At 37.5% G+C, this 19,832-nt stretch overlaps 1 long non-coding RNA gene across 2 annotated transcripts in view; it reads right to left on the bottom strand.

Moving 5' to 3' along the window:
- Positions 1-789: 789 nt before the first annotated feature.
- Positions 790-19,832, bottom strand: part of LOC132402497 (uncharacterized) — a 59,421-nt gene continuing 40,378 nt past the window's right edge. For both annotated transcript variants that reach the window (XR_009514930.1, XR_009514931.1), the window contains exons 2-3: positions 8,330-8,401; positions 790-889 (exon numbers count right to left, since the gene is read on the bottom strand). This is a non-coding gene — a long non-coding RNA (uncharacterized LOC132402497). The remainder of the gene's footprint in view (positions 890-8,329; positions 8,402-19,832) is intronic.

The raw sequence follows: 19,832 nt of genomic DNA, 5'->3' as shown, positions 1-19,832 counted from the left end.
AATGTCCATGCAGTATATAATAAACAGGGAAGATCTCTCCATCACCTGAGGTAATGTATGTTCTCACTTTCAGGAAGGAGGACAAAACAAAGCAGAGCTGTCAGCTTCGAGCTGCAGAAGAGCAGGGTCTGGATTTAGATGATGAAGTAAAGGAGTTATTCGTTTAATTTGGGGCTGTTACAATGCAAATGTATGGAATAAACAGTTCTCTGCACAATATATTATTTTCTCTTTGTTGACATCATTAGAAACAAGAAGAAATATTGTAACAGCTACCATAAAGTCATTAAAATCTTGATTGAACGATTACCTGTAATCATCACAGACACTGTTGCAATACTTGTTAAAAAATACACTTCAAATCTTTCAAAATCATAAAAGTTTTGAATTTTGTGTTTTTTATGCATATTAATTGAATTTATTTTACTCTTTTTTCTGGTTCATGTTTACAACAGTACTTTGAACAAGTCAAATTTAATGCTTTGTCAGCAAACAAATTGTTGGAAATCTGAATCTTCTCCCTGCAAAATGAAAAAAAAAGGGATGATAGGAAGCTTAAATCAAATTTTGTCCTTTAAAGTAAGCCGCGGTTTGTTGTTTGGTTTGTGTTTGTGACTTTTTAAAGCATTTATAAAAATCGTAACTTCAGAATGGGCAAGGTATTTGGCAGTCTGTGCCAGTATTAACATATTGTCAAGCTGGACACAAGGGAATGCAGAAGGTTTGGTTCAGTAATGATTGTGGTAATGCTACCTGCTTGTTGGACACTAGCCTTTGCTCTGCATGGGGAGGGAAGTAGTTGAATCAGGGTCATTCAGCATTCGTCCTATGCATTGGCTCCTTGTTTTCTATCCTCTCCACTTTAATATTGCCCTTTTGTGTAACCGATCTGTAAATACACAAAGAAAAAAATACATTTTGTAAATAATGCCAATATTTAAATTGGTGGTGTCTGTGTTGAATTCATCAGAAATCAGATAGGCAAAAATTAAAATGAATTTTAAACATGTCGTGCATCCCTAGCATTCAGATTTCAATTACTGACATTCCCAGCATGGTCATCAATACAGAGTAAGGGCTTAGTTTCCTATACTACATTGTTATTAGGCTGAATTTAAAGGAGTGGATAATACAAGATTTGGGGATTGCCTTTTCTTTTGCCTCACAATGCAAGTACAAAGCGTTGACATTGCATTCAAACTGGCGACTGCACCAGCATCATTAAATTGGAAAATACAGCCCATAGGGATATTCAAATGTTATGGAATGATATATCATGACATGCTAAACCCACAGCACTGTCTATTTTTCCTTTATCATAATGATAAACTATGAATCATATTACAACTCTGGGCAAGCAACAGAAATGAGATTCACGGAAAAAGAAACTTCTATCATTTTTGAATATGGGGAGCTACAAAATCAATGATATTCTGCAATATTGTCTGACGGTTGTAAAGATGTAACAAAGCCTTCTGCAGTGGCTTTTGAAGAAATCTGCACATATTCTGAAAAATGTAGCAGAACTTCAGCCCACAAAGGGTAAAGCACCTCTCAGGTTTCCTAAAACAACAACACCTCCAGAGCTGAGATATTAATGTCTCTTTAGGAAAAGGGGCTCTGAAAGAATTCCTTGGTATTCTTCTCTTTATTAACAGTGTTTTGATCCTGAAGAGCCCTTTAAAAATGAGAACAAAGGTGATGACTTTTATTAGGTTAAGATTTATTGAAACAGTCTGTTTCCACGACGACTGAGGTCCCTTCTTCAGGTGTAAAAGTAATGTAAAGATGTAAAATCCATGATCCATTTTATTTAATCAAACAAATCATCATCTCAGTAAAACTGGCCACAACATCAAACGTTGCTACATGAAAACAATCTGCTAAACAGAGGCTCTTTTTAAATGATTGAAAGAAGCTTCCTGTCAATAGAATCATGGCTGTTGATACGTGTCACACACCCAGGGACGTGTATGAATTCCTTGCACTCCCCCCTCACCAACATTCAATTAAAAAAAGAACTTTTTATAAATGTCACTTTGAAACTTCGAACTTTAAATTGTGCTATTATAAAAAATTCATGCCCAGAATGATCTGATAATTCACTGTTCTGATACCAGCAGATGTTTTGTCTAACATGTTCCCCGAAGCAGTACTTTGCCTTCCTATCTTTCATTTCCAGTTGCTATCTGCAGACTGTGGGATGTCATGTACATACCCTATAGCAATACGCAGCTATTCGCATCTAACACCATGGCGGGTAATGAGCTTCACAAGATGCTTGTCGCAATAACTTTGCACTTCCCTAACCATATGGAACACAACACTCTGAAGCCCACAGACACTTTTTTTTATTATTACAGTTCAGCTCCTTAAAACATAATCTGTGTGATGTCTACTGATGGTATGCCAGGAGCCGCTGAAAACAAAGTTAACACTTGTACACATCATCTGTTACAAACATCTAATTTGGGAAGATAAAATTCCATAGAATCAAGGCTTTTGCTGACTCGTAGCTTTATCTCTTTTTTTTTGTAGCCCCGTCTTTTTTATGAACTATGCATATGTATTGAAAAGGATTTGTTTTCCCTGGATACCAATTTGCATAAAGTGCAAGCCATCATTGGTTAGAGAGAAGCAAATTACTTCTCCAGCAAGATCTCACAATTTTTTTTCTACAAACCGCAGACCGAGGTTGTTAATAGCACTTAGCTAGATATGCAAAGTATCACTTTTCTCAAACCAGCTTGATCAATGAGAGAAAAGAAAGAAATTATTGAATTAAGTGCTAGGCCAATCATTTAACAATTCCCTCAGCTGCCTTTGCAAGAACCCTTCTCTTAAGTCTCTGGTCTAAGAATTTAGAGTAATCATGTAAAAATGATACCCTGGTGCTCTATGATCTGCTGAATCTCTCTAATGCCTGATCCCAGAAGAGAGCTTATTAATGGAAAGATGCAGTGCTTCTTTCTGCTCCTGTTTCACCAGAATATCTCTCATGGATTCACCAATAAACCCACTGCTGATAAAGTAACTATAATGAACTTCTCTTTTATAACAGCACAATCCCTGCGTAGAGCTGCTGTATTATTTACCCGCTATGTTATGCTGCATAATGGCTGGCTGAGTGCATTGACTGGCCTGCGATAGGCTTCTGTGGATATTAAGAGGATATAAATAAGAAAGGGAAAGTGTGTGGGTCTTAGGTTATATTAGCTACATCTGTTTATTGGGTAATTTTGTTCCTTCTTCAGATAACTCTCCAAGGGAAAAAAAGCTTTAATAGACCAATCAAGCAACAATCCTGGTTTTACAGCTGACTACCTGTGCAAAAATGATGGGTGTAAATTAGGGTCCAAAATCCAGGTATTTTTCACATTTAGTAGGTACTTCAAATCTGCACAAAAATCAGACTTACTGGGTTCATTACTGGACTTTACTTTCAATTCCTCTAGCAAACATTGAAATGTTCGCTGTTCCATGGAACTGAAGGGGGCAATACTGTTTCAGATTTAGCTCCCTCAGTGGAAAGTAGTTTCCCCAAATTTAGCGTTGGTTGGATGAATTCTTTGGTAGGTGTTTGTGACACTAGTACTGAATTAAATTACAAATAAAGATAAGTTATTGTTTGTGTTTCAGGACTATTAAATGCATTAGCTTGAAGAAGATGGACATAGTCTGGAATGATCTTTTGACCAACATGGAGACAATACATTCTACCAATTTACAATTCGTTCTCATGCGTCTTATGCTTTATTATTCAATGGACTGGTCTGTTTAGAAAATGTTGTCCTCATCAAGTTAGAGGTGACAGCACTGTGACAGCACATATTTCATTTCTTTGTACTATTTCAGCAGTAAAGAATTCAGCTGGGAGACAACATTTAGGGTGGAGTTTTGGGCCAATTTCATTCCAGATGTTAAATCACATTTTTCAGTGCAAATTCTTTTACAAGTTATGTTTCACTTGTAATTTCTGCTTTTGACTCAAAGTAAAATTGATTTTCAAGCAAGTGCCTGATTACCAGAGATGAATTGTTTATCAGCTCCACTTGCACAGGAACTTGGAATCTCACTTTGTCCTGAACTTATGCAAAATTGTTCTCTCACTTGATTTTTGACTCACAACACACACATCACTTGTTCTCATGAATAGCTCCTGATTTTTCTTCCCATGATCTGTTAACATCATGCCACAGTTGAGGAATCTTTCATTCAGGTGGAGTATATTCAGCCCATCAAACATCTTCTGGGAAAAACATTGTTTCTCTTTTTCATAGCTGAGATCATGTGGTTATTGAAATCTCCAAACTGCCACTGTCAGGAACACTTGACAATTGATCTGCTGTTTTGCAGCAGTCAGGAAGAAGACATTTACCATACACCCTGGATGCATCTTCATAAAATTCTGCCCCAGTGAGACTCTGAATAAAGAATTGGGTCCACAGGCCTTTGTTACAATTCATGTTTTATTGGATAGAAATTTCATGAAGTATCAAGGTAGTAAGACCTTTACACAGACTGCTTTTACAAGGCTGTTAACCCACAGTTGTAAAGACTGTAAGGTGAGAATAATGTTATAAATTGATATAATTATGTATTGTAAGATATTGCAAAATGGGTTATAAAGAAAAATTTGCAATTATATATGGATTTTCACTGCTCGTAATGCAATTGGTTTTACTGTATTAGTAACAGCAATTAGCACACAATAAAATCCTGCAAATAACAATGACAATCTGCTTTTTGGTAATATTACTAAGGTAGGCATGTTCTCTTTCAAGTGGTCAACCTGAAATCATATTGAAACATTTTCAGCATTTGTAACATTTCTAACTGAATTAAACACCATTTTATCAAAGTTTACTCAAAAATTTGTTGTAGGGTTCAATGTGACTTCCTAGTGTTTCCTGCTGTCTACTTGTAGCATTGATTTAATGAATGTTTTATATCAAGGTTGGTCAATCCTGAACATAGAAATTTATTTTATGAATATAATAAATAAATGAGTGAATTTACCACTCCAGAATTTACCACTCTTCCCCTCTATCATCCAATTCTTAAATGGACATTGAACCCATGAACACTACGTCACTTATTTATAAATTTCTGTTTTTGCACTATTTTTAATTTAACTATTTAGTATATATTTATGTACTTACTGTAATTGATTTATTTATTTATTCTTTTTTTCTATATTTAATGTATTGCATTGTCCTGATGCCAGAGATATTAAACTTGATTCTAATTCAGTAGAGAAGTAGAAATCCTTCAGCACTAATAAGGACATTGACTCAAAATTTATTAGAGCTAAACATATTGGTCATGTACTGCATAGGGAATTCAAGAAGGGTTTTATTTCTTCAGATATTTATTTCTGCTCTTTTTAAGATTTTAAATTCCTTTAATGTGTCCCATTTGCTATGAGCATATTGCTTACTCCATTAAACAGGGTATCACATGATAATAGTGAGAATATTATCTTCATTACTGAGTTTATTTTGTTTACTTCATGTTCACACATATCTAATCTTTCTTATGAAAGCTGTGAAGCTTGAAGTGAATTATTATTTCGCCAATAGATACTTGTAAACTTAGACGCGAGTTATTACACTAATATATTTTTTCCTCTTCTTGCCTCTCATTCCCTGAGAGTTTGTTGAGGACATTATCTTTGTGGGTACTGCCAGTCCTCACCTTTCTCATCCAGGTGATTACTTCTCCTTGCTTTTGAAGATTCAGGAATGATGAACATTGTAAATGAGCTCAGCTAATTTTGAATCTCTATATTCCATAACTGTCCAATGGTGGATAGAGTTATAGAGACAAAAACAGGCTCTTCAGCCCTCCACATCCTTGCTGATCTTTTTCTCCATCTGTACTCATCCCAGTTGCCCTCATTAGGCCTATTTCCATTCAAGCCTTACCTCTTTAAGGTCTTATCTAAATGCCTCTTAAAGGTAATGAACCAGATAACAACCACTCTCTGTGTGAATAGTTGCCCCCTTTAAAACATCTTCTCATCTTAAAACAATGCCTGCTTGATTTTGTTATTCCTACTCTGGGAAAGATATTCTGATGATCTATCCTGTCTATGCTTCAAATGCTGAAGCTCTCGGTCTGTGATATTACTGAAGGCATTAGTGTGTTCACAGTAATGTGAACATGTTAATTCTTTTTTAAAATACCTGATAAAAGAACTTAGTGTAAGTGGATTAAGCATAATGCCATTTCAAGACATTGGAGTAGATTTTGAATTAGTTGCCTATTAACTGTGGTGGATCAGCTCTTTAATAAGGTACAAGTGACCATATTTCTGCTTCCTTTTTTTGAAAATATTGTATCATCTGTTGAATGACTGACACATCCTCCACTTACCTTTCTCTGAAATGCATTTTTGTCCTTAATCATTTCAAGTTTATTTCTCCAGTTAAAGCAAACATCATTCCACTGAGACTTGCATGTTAGCTCGGTAATTTAAATGTCAATGGAGTCTAAATTCTGGTGTATGGTTTAAAAAGATACACATTCACAGATTCAATTGCAGTAAGATCATGGGCTAGAACTTGTATTTGTCTTGTGCAGATAGTAAACTAATTTTGTCTCTGTTCCTCGTGCAAGGGCATGCATGCCAGTCTTGATCATTTCCTATTAGTGCATTACTTCTCCCTGGAGAGTGGGTTAACAGACTCAAGTCCCACCTCAATAGTGTGGTGAGTATCAGCAGAAAAAGCAACAAATCCCATCCTTCAACTAATACTTTATTATGCCCTTAAATTCACAGTCTGTTCAGCATTCATACACACACATCTCACAGTTTACACACATTTCCAGCTACAAAGGCTTATCATGTAACCGCACACTGCACCACACTCACAAACAGTCTTCTAGTTCTCTTACAGGACAAGGCTGGTCCCAGCAGGGAGGGGTCTTATGTGTATAGTTCCATCATTTGAAAGGGATGATGATTTGTGATCATGGGATTGCCCATACCACAGTCAGTCATTCAAAGTCATTTGAAGAAGACAGTCTGACATTTCTAATCCTTTTGTTCCCCTCCTACTGACTCCTCGGATAACAACCTCTGCTGCCTTCTGACAACTAGCAGATTCAAAGATGCCCCTTACTCCTGTCTCTCCAATCACTATGATCTAACCCTTGTGCCTTTCTCATTTCAGACGCGCAAGACAGACATATTGCTTGTCCAGACCCCAGCCATGGAGGTACACTACTAGAAGACATATATATCAGGTAGAACTGGGAGACTGATACATTATGTGTCATAAGCTCTCAGGTGCACAAAAGTCAAAGTTGATCACACAGGCAGTTATTTCCAAGTGAAGTTATGCCCATCATGAACTTGGACTAGTTGCTTCCAAATGATATTCAAGTCATTGCACCTTAAGTTTTTGTGACATCAGTTGTGGTTTAATGGCATCACTGTTTGGGTGACACCTTTTCCCACTCTGCTCCTCTCCAGCACCTAGATCATTCCATCCAACTTACTCAATGCTACATACTCACACTGCATGAATCTGAAAGTTCTCACCCTCTCTCCTGCAGTCTCCATGGCAAATACTGTCTTTGTTGCTGATGTTGAGGTGTCCTTAAGGTCTGGTGTCCTTCTGTCTTTGTTGCACAACAAAATATTGGTAACTAAAATGAACGTGGTCCTATCAAGAATTTCACAAATGTCAGAACTGACTTGACACCGGTGGAAAATGCAAAGATGTTTTAACCCACCAGAAGAGGTAATACACATTTCCTAGGTGCCCAACAAATGGACATTATACAAGCAGAAAATAAAGTACGGTTTTTTAAAAAATTTAAATTACTATAGTTCAAATGAAGATATATAGACATCATTACAGACATTTTTTTATTAAACTTTATCAGTACTTTAATACCATAAATTTGACTGTCAGGCAGGGTATGATAATGAGATGCTGCTGTAATAAAGAAATGATCACTGTGCTTGACATTATTGTTATTCTTCACCACATTATTCAGCTAAATCTGTTAAATATATCATGCAGTAGGAAACATATTTGACTGCTGCCAGCTTCAAATTTTATTTAGTAGTTAGGGAGTTAAAAATGCAGAATAATGATTTTATTTCATTACATGTAACTGGAAGAACGAGAGGTTCTGTCAGTTAAATACTTTCAGCAAGCGTCTGACCTATTATGAACAGAACAAAACTGTACAAGAACTGAAACATGCAAAAACTTGAGTTAATTGTGTTTCCTGACAATAGACTGCCTCAGTGCAGAAAATTCCCATTTACAGAGCTGAATGTGTCAAAAATGTATTCATAAATTGTAATTACCTGCCCTTTCAACCTTTGACAGGCGTAACTAAGAAATGCAATTGGTCTTTCAGAATGCAGATGTCAGATTTTCTGAAGAGAAAAAAGATTTAATGTTAGTTTTGGGTCCTTGAACATCTATGCTTGTTCTTCTGAAATTTGTCTTATTTTAATTTCATTTAAGTGTCTGCTTTTGTTGGAATATTTGATTATATGTTGAAGCATGTAGTATATTTGAAATTTGTTTGAAGTTAAACTGCACTCTAGATTTGGACAAATATATTTAAGATGTGTTTCAAGAGAATATTCTTGTTGATTCCAATTTGGAGAATTTTTATACATTTGCATTACCTTTGTCATTTAATTTTATTCACATTTTTGAAGAATGCTTCATTTAAACAGCTGTCAAATCTCATGATAACTGATAAAATTACATAAATCTCATGTACAATGAGAACTACGTTAAAATCAAGTAAGAGAGCAAAAGTCATTTTCAAAGTATTTTCCTTTTAGGACTTTTCAAAAGTTGCCTTGGCCCTTTTTTTCCTTTGGAAGAAGCAAATTTTTTTTTTAAGCACACTTCCATGTACAGAGTATAATTTTGCCAACCTGTTTTTCTGAAATATGTTCAAATGTAACTCAAGTAATAAAGAGAGAGAAAAAGAAGTTGCTGACCATGGATTTTGAATTGATTAACTTGACCTGAAGTTGACCACCACCTTGTCAAAAGAGCAAGGAAGACTGTTTTAATCAAGCAGACAATTACAGAACTGGGGTGAAACAGTGACTGAGAGATCACAGCTTCCTTTTTTGATTCACTTGTTGAAAACACAAATGCAAATAAGGAAACAATTTCCAAGGTGTATTTATAATACCTATGAAGGAGAATGATCTTAACAAATTATTATGAAAAGCCACAATGTAGCGATTACCCTTTCCCAGGACATTGCTTCATCGTTACTCGCTTGGGTCTCAAAGTCAAAGGGCTCTGCTTAGATTAAAATCTTGCCCCTTACTTAGCTCAATTATGCCAGTGCTTATGGATATACTTCTACAACAGCAGTCATCATTTCTGAAACATTAGTGACACTTTTTCAGAATTACCACTCACTTCCTAACATTCTGCTGTAATCTTTTTATAGATTGTCAAGTAACACAAACACATTGAATGCCTGTAGATTACACAAGCTAGTACCATGATTTCTACACAGCACAGCTCCTTAAGCATCTGTGCTAGTTTTTTTCTAAAACTTGTTTTATTTTCATTTGAGTCGAAGGGTTGGTTTTGTCGTTGAAGTAATAAATTAGATTTTTTTAAATTACACTGCATCCAAGGTCTCTAGTTTCATATCAAAATGCTTCTGGTTCACTACCTTACTAATTTTTCCCTCTTCCTTTCCTTTCTATGGACTTGACTCCTTGCTGGGATGAAGCTAACCAGCAATAGGTAGCCTTTGGTATCACAGCCAATGGCTAATAAACCTCATTTACAATTGGCAGTAGGTTTTATTGGCTTATAGAAGCCTTAGCCATATTAGCCTTCTGAAGATCTTTCTTTAATAATAATTAGGAAACGAGGTCTTTGACGTTTTATCTCTCTGTAACCAGGACTTTTAGAAAGAGCTAACTCTGGGATTCAGCTCTGGGATGATTTTGGACTGCGTAACTGAGCTGCTCACCAAATAAGCTTGATGAGCCAGCCATAATTCAGGAAGGTTGAGACCTGCAGTTTTCTTCTGCAAGCAGCTTTAAGCTCGAATATAAGAAAGGACTGGAAGCAAGCAACGCCACTTGCCCATTCCATACAAGGTGGTAATGTGTAAATGAGAAAGGTAAGAGTTCCGGAGCAGAGACACAGCAGATGTCTGGAATGTGGAACAAAAACAGGAAGGTTCTAATCAAGAGTCTAACCTGAAACGTTAAATTCTGTTTCTTTGCCTTACCTGCTAAGTATGCTGAACATTTTCTTTATTTGTTCCAGCATTTGTACAGTCTGGTTTTTGTTGGGTAAAACTTCCAGCAGGATGAAGAAGTTCATCATTAGTAGCTCAGGAGGACTGAGAGAAAAGTTTTAAAAGTGCACAAGATAAAAAAAAAGATGCTGGGCATCTGAAGTAAAAATTAAGAAGGAACACAGATGTACCTCACCTGCTGAATGTTTCTGCCATTTTCTGATGGAAGAAAAACTCTCTGGATCAACAATATTAACTTTGATTATCAATTCAATTACTAATGAAGTGTGCCTTCAGTAAGGCACCTATTTGTGATTCTTACTTACCTACTGCCCGTTACACCACTGGCGCTTAGGGCAGCAATGAAGGTCCTCCATCTTCATTGGTATTCCCGTAACATTTTTGTTACCAGTCAGGGTTGTTAGCCCTGAGCTGAACACTTAAACTTGGAGGACTGGTGGACCACTCTTAGTCTGGCCTCTAACCTTTGTCCTGTGTGGCATGAGTGACCCTAGCAAGAGTCAAAGCACTAGGCCCTGACTCCAGTCAACATAGCTCTCCGAGTCATTGAGGAACCCAAGCCTCCAAGTTCTATGACAAGGTTGTGTCCTCTTGGAGGATTTGTGGTTTTGATCACCAGATAATCTAAGAAAATAATTTCAATGGACCTTAGTGAAAATCACTGGAGGTATTAATAATGGAAACTGTGAAGCAGCTTCAGTGTTCTGGTGGTTAAAATACTAAGATGCTTTAACTGAGTGGATTGTAAAAAATGGTGTGCAATGGTCGGATTTGACAAAAAAAATAACGGTGTTGTTTCTAAAAATTTTAAATCAAAGCTAAAAGCAGAAAAATTGTAAAGGACTCAGAAGGTCAAAGAACACCTGTGGAGAGTCAGTTGATACATCCCTAGAAGGTATTTCATTGTGACCATACTGAGAACACTGTGTCAACAATGAAACTTATTACTGACAGCAAATGAATTACTAACGGCATTGTAATAGAACCTTTGCCAATACAGTACAATTATTTTTGACTATCTTTAAAACATGTATTAGATGTCAAATAACCTTTTTAATGTGGATGAGGTAGTGGCTAACTTCTCAGCTGCACATTTTCTAACAGAAAGTCTCTCTCAACAGATCCCTGTACACAGATCTGAGAGATGGCTCCAATTTGCCTGATTTGCAGCACTCATTATTTTCCGGTTGTTAAGGTTAATCATTGGAAAATTGGGACACACTGACCCCTGCACCTAAATCTCCAATCGGTATTCCCATTGGCTATGCACGTGTGAGTGTGTGTGTGTGTGTGTGTGTGTGTGTGTGTGTGTGTGTGTGTGTGTGTGTGTGTGTGTGTGTGTGTGTGTGTGTGTGTGTGTGTGTGTGAGAGAGAGAGATAGAGAGATAGAGACTGGGGAGATACTGACAGCTATCCAAAGATTAGATTCATGGGTATGACAGCATGGAAATTTATTTTAAAAGTTAAAAGTGTTCCATTTGTTACTGCAGATCTCCCTCAAGTCAGGATCTAAGAAAATTATGTTGGTATCATGCAGATTAGAGGTATGATTGTCATTGGGACTAATTTTAGTTATAGTCATTCAAACATCAGAGTGGGTAATAAAAATAAAATTAACATTTCAGAAAGGTGGGATCTACAGAAATATATCCTAATGATATCATGATTGTGGCTGATGTTCCACCTGTGTTTACCAGCACAGTTCTGGCTGATCTTTTTATTATTTACCAAAAACTATTATTGCTATCCTGTAGCAATTTTGTTGGTAAATTTTCATCACCAATCCTTGGCGGTATTCTGGCATGAAGTATTAGTATCCATTATATAGACAGAATGATTTTTGTCCCTTGATTCTAAAGGGATGTAACTGGGGTAGATTCCACAATGAGAATCAATCTACTCAGCCCCGTTGTAGTATGTCCACTGCTGGAAGTTTCAAAATTTCAAACAGATTCTGTTTAAATAACAAATGGAGAAAAATCCTTTGTCAATGAGACTCAAAATCTTTCTCCTTTTCTGTCTGGCGCTCTTAGCAATAAGATTTTTTATTGCAAAATATTCATGTATTTTTCTTTTATATAAATTTGTGGTACTGAGACATTGAACTCTATCAAACACTTTTCACTCTGTATCCAGGTTTACAAATTGGCCAAAATAACTAGTAGATCCCAGGTAAGTCGCAAAGTCTGGCATGTTGCTAACAAATCTGGCCTGAATTTGTTCATACTGCTAGCCTTATGTTTGCTTCCTGTCCAACAAAATTGGAGCTCTTTACATATTCAACAATGTCTGAAAATGTGCTGCAATCTGCTTTGGCAGAAATACCATTGCCCTGTCAGTTTTCTCCAGCACAAGGAAGATTGAAACCTTTGTTTAAAATGTTCCCAGATCCACAAGAGCACATGGGAGTTTTTTTTTACATCCACTCTTGATCAGATGCCTGCATATGGTTCTAACTACTGGCCCAAGATTTGAATCAGATAATTCAGCACTCAAATCACAATTTACAACTTCTGTTGATGCGAAGCCTGAATTTCTTTGAATTATTACAAACTGAGCAGGGTAGTGAGAGAATCAGGTGATCCACAAGCAATAAATACCTCATTGTGATTGGGATGTGAGCATTTTTTTGAATCATTGTTGATAAATTTGACTGCAATCATTGGTGAGTGATGTTTGAATTCCCACTCAGTGCATTGCAATTATCAAACAGAGCAATGTTTATGGCATGTTGACTCCTAGCTTTGCCTCTCCAGCCGTGTTGTGCTGCTTTCATCTTACAGAGAAACTTTATTCAGCCCTAATGGCTCTCAATGCAATTAGCTGAATTTCACATGTACTCAAGAAGGTGGCTGCTGATAAAATTAATTTCTGCTATCAAAAGATGGTAAGATTGTATAAGGTAAATGAAATAAAGATCATCAAGGTTTGCTACTTCAGTTGAACATTTACACAACTTATTTTATTTTTTATCTGGAGATGCAGGTCCTTCTGGCCCTTTAAGCTGTGCTGCCAGGCAACCAACCTAGTCTAATTATGGGACAATTTACAATGACCAATCAATCTACTAACTGGTGTATCTTTGGACTGTGGGAAGAAATCCACTCGCACTCGGGAAGGAAAGTACAAACTTGTTTACAGAGGACACCAGAATGGAACTCCAAATTCCAACGATGAGCTGTAAAAGCTGTAATGTAATGTTTACTGTCATCATGCAAGCAAGTGCACTTCAGAGCACAACACTTCTAGACTTTCCCTTTATTAGGGAGGCAAGAGTTGACCCAGTATTAAGTTTCACTTTATATTGTTTGATCCATATATACTCGCTTATCTCTCAGATGGTGCAGTGGTTTACATTGATCCATTTACTGCGTAAAAAACCTGTCATATATATGAGAGCTACAGAGATGCCTTAAAATACACTTTCAACTCACTTCCCTTCATGTTTGACAGTTCTTTTAAGAACCAATGATCCTACAATTTTAAATCCAGAAGATACAACCGTTCTTTTTTAAATTAATACACCTTTCCTCAAGGAATTTCCATTTTTTTCTTTCTCGCAAAATTCCAGTTGAAAAATGCAAGTGTCTTTTGTGGGGCTGAAAATAAAGATTTCAATAGATTTCTTCAACAATCCCGTGATCTTAACTTTGTTTAGAATATTCAGACAGAGGGGGATAAAAATAAAAGAAGAAGATGTATGTTATTCAAATCTGCTCCACACAAAGACGTTTCTCTTCCTTTCTGGGGCCGAATACGTGTGAAAGTGAATTCTCTGTGCTTGAGCGGGCTTCCATCTGTCGTCTAGCTGCTAATGGAATCTTATCCCAATGCTTCTTCCGCTTACAAGAGCTGAACAGTGATGCCCATCAGTATTTTTTAGAAATAATTTTAATGGTGCTGCTTCAGTTCAAACTAGAAATCAATTCGGACAATTGTATTTTTGATTTTATTTGTTGGTACAATTGTTTAAAGCATACTGAAAAAAAAGGCTCAAATCACTTCAGTTTTATTTGCCTTATAAGAAGAACCACCTCGATAATTTGCTCCTATTATTTTTCTTGGTGCCTTGCATATTTTTTGCAACCATTGTAGCGGAGGCTGAATGGATAGATGAGAGTAGGGAGGTGCTGATGCGTATACACATTTGTGTACAGTTTTAAGTTATTTTTAAACAGGGCACCGAGATCTTATGTGCTACTTCCTATATGCTTAAAAGAACTTAGAGTCAGAATCACTGCAGAGTTTATCATCTGCCTGAATAGAGAAAGGAAGTCGGAACACTAAGCTGTAATGTTGCCTGTGCAAAACTAGGAGTCACTTGTATGCTTATGTAGTCTGTGAAGTGAATTGAAAATATTAGTTAAGGCAAATATATAAAGATGGTGCACATCATTTTGTAATATTTAGCTATGTTTTCAATCACCTTTCCCCTGCAGAAAACTGTGCTCTTAGGGAACGCAGGATTAGAACTAGATCCACGGAGTTATCTCTGCTAGGAACACAGGAAGTCTATTACCATTGTTAAAGACAGCACTGAGGGATGGTGACCAGGGCAGAGTTCAGAAAAGATCTGGAACAATGTAATTGGGGTGAGGAGTAGCAGACAGCTTATAATATGTAAAAATGCGTGGTTTTATATATTGGCTGAAGAAACATCTGTACAATGAATACGCATTCACTGGCAAAGGGGATGGGAATTTTGAAAAAATGTAATTTATATTCTAATTATCCTTCTATCATGTTTTAAAGAGATTGAAATATTATGAAAAATTTAGTTCCAATATTTAAGGGGAAGGAAGGAGGTAGCAGATTGTAATGGGGAGGGGCGCAAGGGGGCAAGGGGGTAGTTTGCTTTGGTCTCAAAAATTTAGGAGGGCAGAGTCAGTTTCCCAGAAGTTTTGCCGATACTAGTTTCCTTTTCAACTTTCCACATACCAATTGACCTGACTAATGAGTTGGGTGGAACAGCAGAAGACTGGTGCTGAGGAAGAGGGAGCTGTTTGCGGTGCGGAGATTAAGCTCAGGAGGTGAGTGTTGCAAGTTGTATTGGATGGGCGGTGCATGGTTGGTAGGGAGAGTGGATAAGCAAGGAAGTTTACCGAGTATCAAGGCAGAGATTGAAAGGGCGGATGGTGATTAGGGAACTGTATGCTAATAAGATACGCACACAAAATGCTGGAGGTGCTCCGCAGGCACGCAGAATCAATGGAAAAGTGTAAACAGTGAAGTTTCCGACTGAGACCCTTCATCAAGACTGTTGCTAATGAGGTTGTTTGGAGTAAGTTGTTGGGGGATGGGTGGAAAACATTCCTGTCCCTGCTGTCCTGCAAAGCTACTTGATAAATATCTTTATTGTGGAGATTTGGCCCTTCTCACCTGAACTTTAGTCATGACTCAGTAGGCTCCAACCTGAGTCAGCCTAAGTACTGCTCCAGAAACGGGAACGTCTAAGCTGAGACTTCTGTTGCATTGAGGATGGCCAATTTTGTTTGGTTTTTGTGACCAGCTTATCTGCTGGTTTGGGTTTAGCACTAGTCAGGCACACACCAAAGGATAAGGGTACAGGTACCTGATGACTCCAAACTTGAAAGTGGCGTGGAATGGATTTGAAGACTCACCGAGTTTCTGCATGATACATCATGACCCGCAAACTTGGCAACACAGCTCTTGTACTATTTCATTTGAGGCTGCTTAACCTCAAAACACCTTGACCTTGGGGCCCTGGCCCTTTCTCAGTTCTGCAAATGCAGACTGAACACAACTACACACATGTCATACATATTGGCAGCACACTTTCCCAAGGTTCTTCAATGGAAATTTACATTCAAAGGCAGATTTGGGAACAGAAGAGGACATTTGTGATGTAGAAGGTCATAGAGTGTGAGCTCTATTTGAAGGTGACTTTTTATAACTGCATTCTGACATTACTGCTCTTATTTGTCACTATGAATTAGGAAGACTGGGCTGAGCACTGACAGCAGGCCAGGACATAGCCCCAATATGTAGTACAACAGATAATGCTAATATTATAATTATTTAAACAAAAATCTTGCTCATGCTAAATTAAAGGAACGCAGTCCAACCTAAATGACTAATGGAAGGTCTCACACTTAGTTTATTAAGTGAAAAGGCAGAAAAGGATACCCCACTTCACTCAACCCATAGGATAAGTTTTTTCTCGCGCTATGGACTTCCAGCCACACTATTATCAAAAGTGTGAGAGAGGCAAATGACAGCTGACTGCAAATTTCACATAATAATCTGAATATCAGAATAGCTCTGGTCAGTCGGATTCCTTACCTGGAGCTTCTGTGGTCTCATGGGGAATGGATATTTATTCTTTTACTCCTGCTCTGACTAAATTCTGGAAGTGATGGTTAGAGATTAAACATATGAAGTTTGCCATTGTTTCAGTGCCATAAAGAAATCTAAACAAAATATTATCTAGGTCTTTAAAACATTGAAATGGATGGAGGCCAAATCCATTTATTATAATGTACAATATAAAGCACAAACAGGAAGGGGTTAAGAGATCTTTAGGTTATTCATATTCAGAGTCTGTATACTGTCACTGTGTGAGGGAGCTCATAGCATTTCACAATGGTTCAATGGAAAGAGTTATCTCATTCAAATGAATGATCTGTTATTATGTATGTTTTCCTATGGTGGTTTATTTTCATCCAATAACAGAATATAAATACATTTTTGATTTTTCTATCAAAATGTCACACAGTACAAAAAATGCACTTTAGCAATCCTGTAATTGCTGACTGATTATAAAATGCAACATAGTAAAAATTGAGTGAGTCCTGAAGAGGTGTCTCAGCCAAAAACGTCAACTGTTTATTCATTTCCATAGATGCTGCCTGACCTACTGAGTTCCTCCAGCATTTTGAGTCTGTTGCATAGTATAAATACTCGCTTTTCATGGCTAAATTCACTACAACTTACAGGTGCTTGTAACATAGTGAAACTTTATAGATGCGCATTACACAAATTTTGACATAAACCACACAAGGTGACAGTTGACCAAAGCATAGACTATCGGGAAATTGGAACAAAGTGCTTTAGATTTATTCAATGGTCAATGTAAACTATTAAGGATCACATCTCAAATAATTTATCACTCCAAATGAGTCTACAGCAGAAAATTGCAACAATTATGAGTCTGAGAGAGATAAAAATCAATACCACAGGCAAATTCACTAGTGCGGTGGGGTCAAAGAGGGGGAAGGGCCTGCTCCTCAAATCAAGATTCATTGTCATTGCAATGTAAGCAGAGGAATAAAAAAAGGAAAAAAAAAATGCTTCCAATCTTGTTAACATTCAGTGCAATGAATATAAAAAAAGTATGTACTTGCCCTTGAGTTCAAAGTTCAAAGTAGATTTATTATCAAAGTACATATATGTCAGCATATACAACCCTTTTCTTGCAGACAATCACAAGAAATACAATAGAATCAAAGAAAGACCACACCCAACAGAACAGAAAACAAGCATTGTGCAAAAACAAACACTACAAACAGCAAACTCAAGAACAAAGAGAAATATATAATAAGCAATAAACATGAGAGCATGAGATGAAGAGTACTTGAAAGTGAGTCCAGTTCATGATGGGGTGAGGCGATTCCCTCTGGTACAAGCGCATGTTGGTTGAGGGGCAATAACTGTTCCTGAACCTGGTGGTGTGAGTCCTGAGGCTCCCGTACCTTCTTCCTGATGGCAGCAGTGAGAAGAGAGCAAGGCCTTGGATGGTGGGTGTCCTTGATGATGGATGCAGCAGCACTCCATGTAGATGGGGAGGGCTTTACTCATGATGGACTGGGCTGCATTCACTACTTTTTGTAGTCTTTTCTGTACAACAGCATTGGTGTTTCCAAACCAGGCCATGATACAACCAGTCAATATACTGTTCACCATACATATATAGAAGTTTGTCAAAGTTTCAGATGACATTCCAAATCTACATATGGCATGGGAAGAGGAATGGACTTTCATTCTTGGAGATACACTGGGATTGTTGAAAGAAGACAACAATCCTGAATCAAAATGTAAGGTGGATAGAATTTGGCCCCAAATCTTAAGGTTGTCACCTAGGAGTTTTTAAAAGCAGCACAAACATTTCAGTTCTCTTCACAGCTACCAAGAAGTAAGTGTTTAGTAGCTACAATGCTTCATTTTAAATTAAACTATGGGTGACAATAGTTCATAGATTATATGATCATCCCCCAGAAGAAGTTCTTTATGCTTGGCAAACAACGTTTGGAAATTTCAGGAGGTCAATGTTGGAAGTATGTTCTTCTGGGCATGTATATGTATCTGGAGCTCTTGATCATCTTCTTGCCAGTCCCATCCCCTCAGAGCCATGGTAGGCACCTCGTAGAGTGGCTGTGCATGGTCCCAGCTGGAACCCTCATCCATCACTTACTGATCAACCTTTGACCCACCTGGTGAATGAAGGGCAGGAACGCAAAGAGAAGGGCAGCAGCTCAGAGAGGTGGAAAGAGAAGAAAAGGACCACAGGAAGAATAGGCTGGAATTTGGAGGGACAGGTTCTCAGGGTAGAGAAAGAGAATCAAAATGGTTAGAAGTTAGGAAGTCAGTAAAGGGAGGGGTCTGAGACCTGTGAGGGGGAAGAACAGAAGATGCAAATTCAACATGGCCACCCAAATTCAACAATCTGTGCTGCTATCATCCATTAAATATTAAAGATCTTAAATATTAGCTGTATTTGTCAGATGTACGTTGAAACATATGGATAACTGCATAGATTGTGTCAATGACTAACATAGCTCAAAAATGTGCGGGGTGCAACCTGCAAGCATTGCTGTGCTTCCAGCACCAATACACTAACCCATGTGTCTTTTGGAACATGGGAAGAAACTGGACCAGCAGGTGGAAACCCACATGGTCACAAGGAGAACCTACAGACTCATAACTGTCGGTGGCAGGAATCGAACCCTGATATCTGATTGCTGGTGCTGTAACGCATTGCTCTGACCACAATGCTACTGTTCCGCCACGTATGCAGACTCCACTTGGTCCTCTTTTCACGGGCCTCATTGAAAGTTAGTAGTGAATCTCAACAGCACTATCACATTATTTATAAATTTCATGTGAATGTTCTTCAGCAGTGTTACTTCACATTTGTATTTATCTGCAAATTAGTTTTGCAATTGTAAGTGCACTTGCAGTCGATAAAATACAGGCTGCTAAAATAGTTACACTGTCCAACTTACATTTTCTATCCTGTTATCCAGCGTGTCTATGAATTTAATTTACAGAATACGTTCCTCCTGTTCTGAAATAGCATTTTGACGATGATACAATTGCTTTGGGTCTTCTGGGGTTGTAGGCAGAGTTTTAGGATTGTTAATTAAAATATTTCTGCCATGCTTTATTAGGGGCTGGAAGGTATCCTGCAATGAAACATAACTACAGCAGGAAATGAATCTAGAGCCAGAGTTATGACTGAAGTGATCTGAAGAAGGACTGTCTGTCTTCTCGGCACTAGTGATAGAATGAAAGAAAGTGTCCCTAGTGGGCAC

Source organism: Hypanus sabinus, chromosome 12 (genome assembly GCF_030144855.1).
Source record: "Hypanus sabinus isolate sHypSab1 chromosome 12, sHypSab1.hap1, whole genome shotgun sequence".
NCBI classification, from domain to species: Eukaryota; Metazoa; Chordata; class Chondrichthyes; order Myliobatiformes; family Dasyatidae; genus Hypanus; species Hypanus sabinus.
This window is presented reverse-complemented; position numbering and strand designations above follow the sequence as displayed.